Raw genomic sequence first — 6,320 nt, 5'->3', positions numbered from 1 at the left:
TTACATCTTCTTCCATGAAGGCCCTTTTTAATTTACTTTTTGTCTAGTCAACAAAGTTTTTCCATTATCAAATTTGGTCTTCCATAAAATGAAATACAACATCTTAGACCACCCTTGTTAATTAAAACTTTTATTATCATCTACTGGAAAATGTGTGTAGCACATATATAAGTAATTTATTTTGGGAATAAACTTGCTTTTAAGATACTTTTAAAAGCCAAAATTATAAAGACAACTCTAATGACTTGGTGCCCCTTGATCTGGCACCCTGGTATAGGATGCAACCTCAGAAACCATACAAAACAGCCTTATGATGGGGTGTGTGATTTAATATGCTTTTATTGTCTTTTACTTTCCTTCTCTTTGAATCCATTATGATTGGCATACCCAAAATGTTTTCCTAATATGCATCATTAGATAAGGTAATTTTTATCCCAAGGAAATTATGAGCTCACAGGTCCAAATAAGAGACATCTGGGGAATACAATAATGTAAGGGAAACAAAAACAAGAATTTGAGAAACTGATGCTGAATTTGTAGAGAAGATTAAAAAGCCAAGGACATTGAAAGAGGAGATGTTTTCCTTGTGAGATATAAGCACTTTTTATGAAACTACAGTTTTTACATGTACTTATAAATTACATAAAGACATCTGTGAGTAAGGTAAGTGGCCATTATAGGAGATGGATAAATATATTATGGTAGATTCAAAACTAGTGGAATATTATACAGAAGTGAAACTAAATGTTACAAGCACCAACATTAATGCATTTTAAAATAAAACAATTTTGAAAATGGATGTTTCCATCAGAAAACTTACAACTTGATTTTTTTACATAAATTTTGAAAATAGCTAAATACATACATTGTTTACATAAACAAATGTAATGATGAAAATAATTTATTAAAAAGGAATTATAAACTCATTTCAGGTTAGAGGAGTAGAATAGATAAAAATTTCTTCTAATATTGTATTTGTATGATCTTGTAAATACACAGCTTTTCCCTATTTAAGAAGTTAATTAAACTAAAAATGATCATTTGGGAGTTAGTAAAAGCATGATTACCCCAAATCTGTATAGGTAAGTTTAAAGGCATTTTTTCAAAAGAAATTCTTTTTTTCTCACCCCTTCTTCTTTTGAAGGATGAAACTACCTATGGTGAAACCCCTACTCCAGATTTATACTATAGAGCTGAATATATCAGTTACTTAAGAGAGCCCTAAGCTGAGCAAAGAAAATTGTTGATCACCAACAGAGTTTGGGGAAGGGTTGTGTTGTTAAAGAGGCAGAAGCAAGCTGGCCCCAGCCTGAGAAAGATGTTCACTGGAGTGAATCCACCACCTCCAGAAGACTGAATTTCAAATCATGAGGCTGTCATTGATTGGTTGACTTTCAGATTTTCTTCCATGTTCACTGAAGTGTATTACATTGATTAATTAGACAGATCTAAAACAAGTTCTCATATTTTCAGGTTTCCATGGATATAGAAAGTATTTTCGTAGGAGTGTAGGGATTTTTAAATTCTTTCTCCACATGTGTATTTTTTATATTAAAAAGACTCACTCCATGGGCCTCCCTGGTGGCACACTCAGTTGAACGCCACACTGTGAAGCTGTCCGCAGCCTCTGCAACGAGGGTTTGATCCTGCCCAGCTGGGGAGAAACCCATATGGCACAGCAGACCTCTCCTGTTGCGCCCGCTGCTCCCCTCAGCAGTGTATTTCGTCAGTCTGCCTGTTCTGTTCCCCACTCTGTCTCTGGTGAATCCTCTCACCCCCCACCCCCGCACATCTGTCCTGTACCCCAGTTCTTGTATAAATAAATAAATAAATCTTTAAAAAAAAAAAGGAGAGAGACTCACTCCAGAACAGTTATTTTCAACGTAGGCTACAGTTAAAACCATATCAGGAGATTTTAAAACTCCTGAAACCTAACCTGAATCCCAAACCAAATAAATCTGAATCATTAAGAGCAGACCTAGGTATCAGTAGATTCAAAAGTCTCTCAGGCGAGCCCAATGAACAGCCATAGTTGAGGTGATGGAATGAATGTACCCATGCTCATTATCTCTTTGTGGACAAATGCCTTTTAGTAGGTGGGCCTCTGTCAGCTTCTCACTGTCTGAGGCTCTAATTCCACTTAATATGTACATGCACAACTTACTAGTTTTGTGAACAAGTAGCACACCCAAACAATTTTCCAAGTTACCTGGGGAGATGTATTTTAAACCATGGACCTCTAGATTCCATCTAGATTTACTAAGAGGCCCACAGAACTAAACCACCAAGACAAAGGAGCCCAGTCAACTCCCCTGAAGGGACCACATGGTGAAGAATGGAGACCCCCAGCAAGCAACTGGTCCTAATCACCAGCACATTACGGCGGCTTCAGGTGACCCCAGACCCCACCTCCATCTTTCAGTTGAGGGCCCAGTCATGGTAGAGCACAAAATAGTCATCTCCCCTGAGCGTTGTCTCAACTTGAAACTCCACAGACCCATGAGCATAATAAAAAGTTGCTTCAAACCTCTCTAAAAAAAAAAAAAAGGCAAAATCATTTGCTAGAAAGGAGATCAACATTTTTTAAGTCCTGATCAACCAAATTTGAGAGCCTGTTTAAGGTAATCAATAAGGATGATGCTACATCAAAAACTAATATAATTAATATGAGGTTTCACTGACCAATAATAGAAGAGCAGAGTCCTTTTGTCCTATGATTCTTATAGACCCATACTATCCACATATCGAAAATTTAGCTGTGGTTACTTTAAAAAGGAAACTGGAAGAAGAAAAGCATCTGTTACCCCTGGGAGATTCTATATTGAGTGCAACTTGTTAGGTCAATGTTAAGTGTCTAGCCACTCAAGAAATTATTACAGCCAATTACACTACAGTGATTTTTTTCTTTATGTTACCCAAATCCATGCTTACTTCCTGATCTCCCTTCTTACCAGGAAATGTGATGTGCTAGGCAGAAAATATTGCTTTATTGTACTCTAAGTGCAACTAACTACCTGTTATACCTATATATTACACATCTGCTGTGAATTTTTTCTATAGCATTTTCAGTTGCCTTTTATTGCAATAAAATTGGGCTTTCTTAATATGTTTCTCCAATGTTTTTGAAGGGAAGAAACTATTTTCACTGTTATTATTTTTCCTAGTGATAGTGGCATCATTGTGGCATTCATCTTGCTGTGGCAGGAGGTGGATTCGGGTGTAGAGCTAATCACATGGAAGCTGGGTCTGAACCACTTGAGTTTGGATCCCACCTCTGTCACTTATTACTTGTGAACCCTTGGCCCAGTCACTTTAACTTGTGTGACTGATTTTCTATTCCAAAGCTGGAAGTAAGAATTTAATGAGTTAATATGTCAAATTTCCTAGAACGTTGGGATGCTATAGATAAAATGCTAGCTTTGTTACATCTGCACGTTTACTGCTATCTTATTTTTCCAAGGAAAAGCGGCCTCATTAGAGTCAACGAGCTTGCCCAAAACCATATAGCAAATAAATGCCAAATCAGAATTTCCGCTGCCACAGGCTTACATCACTAGTCGGGACCTCTCACTTATCATGGATCACTGCTCGTTAGCAAAGGATAAAGACTTCTTTGTGTCTTAATATCGCTGCACTGGAAATGGGGTACTTGAGTTTCCATATCAAGTTGAATTTTTTTAAAGCTTTATTTATACATATGAGAACTGGGGTGTAAGCCAGAGGTGTGAGGCGTGGGGGCGGGAAATGAGAGGATTCACCAGAGACAGAGTGGGGAACAGAAAAGGCAGATCTACTGAAATACACTGCTGAAGGGCACAGCAGGCAAGGCAGGAGAGAGGTCTCCTGCGCCATGTAGGTTGCTCCCTGGCAGGCCTGGGATCTAACTCGTGCTGCAGTGGCTGGCAATAGCTTGATAGAAGAGCTGTCTTTAACCCCTGTGCCACCAGAGAAGCTCCTCAAGTTGAAATTTTCTTAAGGCAAAGTATTGACCTTGTCCACAAAACTTTTATTCATGCTTTCTACTTATGTATATACATCACTATCTTAGTTTAATAAAATAGTACTATCAAAAAGGTATGTTTTGTTCAATTTGATATGTAAAATACTTTAAAAAGGTAAAAGACACTAGAATTTTGTTTGTTAAGGCATTAATTTACAATTTAATAGCAATAGGGATGTGAATTTATTCTCTACTTTTCAAATGATGCAGAATTTGCCTGATCTTCACTGTAACAAAGTTGTTGTTGGTTCATTTTAAATAAGGGGCATCTGACGATAAAAGTCTAGAATTCATATAGCATTAAATAACACCACATTATGTACTTAACAGGTTCTATGTCATTCTTTGAACATACTTCCTAAGTGTTTCTTTGCTGCATAGCTTCTGTGTATATCCTTCCATCACTGTGTTTTTTTTTTATTTTTTTATTTATTTATTCTATTTATTTATTTACACAAGCACTGGGGTACAGTCAGAAGCGTGGGAGGGTGAGAGAATTCACCAGAGCTGGAGCGGGGAGCAGAGCAGGCAGAAGGACCGAAGTACACTGCTGAGGGGAGCAGCGGGCGGCACGAGAGGTCTGCGCGCCATGTGGGACCCTCCTCCAGTGGTCGGGGAGCAGCTGGGGATCGAACTGGCACTGCAGAGGCTGTGGGCAGCTTCGCAACCCAACACTCAACCCCTGCACCACCGGGGAGGCCCTTCCATCACTGTGTTTTAACAGGCCTCAAGCTAAAAAAAATTTCCCTTTTGTAAAGATTTCATAAAAGGTGGCTTTTTACTTTTGTCCAATTAATATCCATCTTGCTTCCTACAAGTTAGCATTTGATTTACAATGCTTGTGGAGTGATTGTTCTCTCCAGTTCCAGTTGTCACAAGAACCTGATAAGTCCATTCAAAACATTACACCACACACACACACACACACACACACACACACACAGTAAGACTGGATATGTGATCCAATTAGTCAAAAAACATAAAGCCTGGGGCTTTTTCTGAAAGTATGAGCTACAAAATTCCAATCTCTGCTAGGTTTATTAAATAGATAAAGCATATACATAAAGCTGTCTCTAGAAAGAAGTCTATCTAAGAATGAAACCAGTAAAGAGGAAAAAGCAACAAAGAGATGCCAAGTTTCAGTGACATCATTTAGAGTTTTTGGACCCAGCCGTGCCTAAAGGTGCTGATCTACCCCTAGAATTTACGTAGTCTTTTTCCTCCATTAACAGTTAAGGTAATTTAATTTAGACTTTTCCAATATCATTAGAAACTGTATTCCCTCTCTTATGTTCCTCGTGGAACATTTTAATAGTGGTATTGCTGGATCAAATGGTACTTCTATTTTTAAATTAAAATTGGTTTCTTACAGATTGTTTCACAAAGTCTCAGTTTCCAATAACCTATAGACTATGGTGTTAAGTGGGGACTTACTGTGTTGGGTGAGGACTTACTCTACACTGCATCTTTTCCCCATATAGACTATGAATTCCCATCAGGCTGAATTAGTATAATATTCATATATGTCCTATCAGGGCTTAATAAAGTTTCTGACACATAAAACATGCTCAATAAATGTGAGAAAAAGAAAAGGATAAAGGAAAGAAGTGAGAAAAGACAGGATGGGTTGCTGTCAAGTCCTAAATTTAGAAGGAGGGTCATTTTTCCATTTCTTATCATAGAAAGCAAATGAGGAAATCAAGACTTGCCCTTTGGATTTTGCAGCAGCCCTCTCTGCCTTACAGGCTGATAATGTGCCAAAAATTTTACTACAGGTCTGATATTATATTCTTTCTTATTGTCAGAACATATGCTGGTTGATGCATCCTTAATTTTTTTTTTGATTCAGAAATTATGACCATTATACTTACTTACAGGCAAGAGAATAATACTCACCAAGTAATAAATCTTGGCTGTCAGTAGAGCCCACAGGTCAATGCATTTCAGGATGTGATGAAATCCCTCTTGTATTGACCCCCAAGTGCAGATTCCTGTGAGTAGCGACAGGCGAGCTGAAGTCACTTGAGCTTGTAGCAATCAGAAACAATACATAAAAGTGTGCTACTAAAGGTGGAGTTAAATGTAGCTAATGGAAAAAAATTGCTTGATTTCAAATACACTCACTGAAAGAGGCTAAATTAAAGTGTCAGATATAAAACCAGAGATAGTCTTCTTGGTTAAAAAATGTAACACACAGCAGCCATTCTACTGACCAGCTAACATGTTCTCTTTTGTATTGATCTTTATATTGATATGTCAGAACAGATGCTAAAGGCACTCCAGTCTTACTTTAAATGTATCTTCAGTTCTTTTCAAGAAA

Source organism: Talpa europaea (assembly GCF_964194135.1).
Source record: "Talpa europaea genome assembly, chromosome: 3".
NCBI classification, from domain to species: domain Eukaryota; kingdom Metazoa; phylum Chordata; class Mammalia; order Eulipotyphla; family Talpidae; genus Talpa; species Talpa europaea.
Note: the sequence above shows the minus strand (reverse complement) of the source record.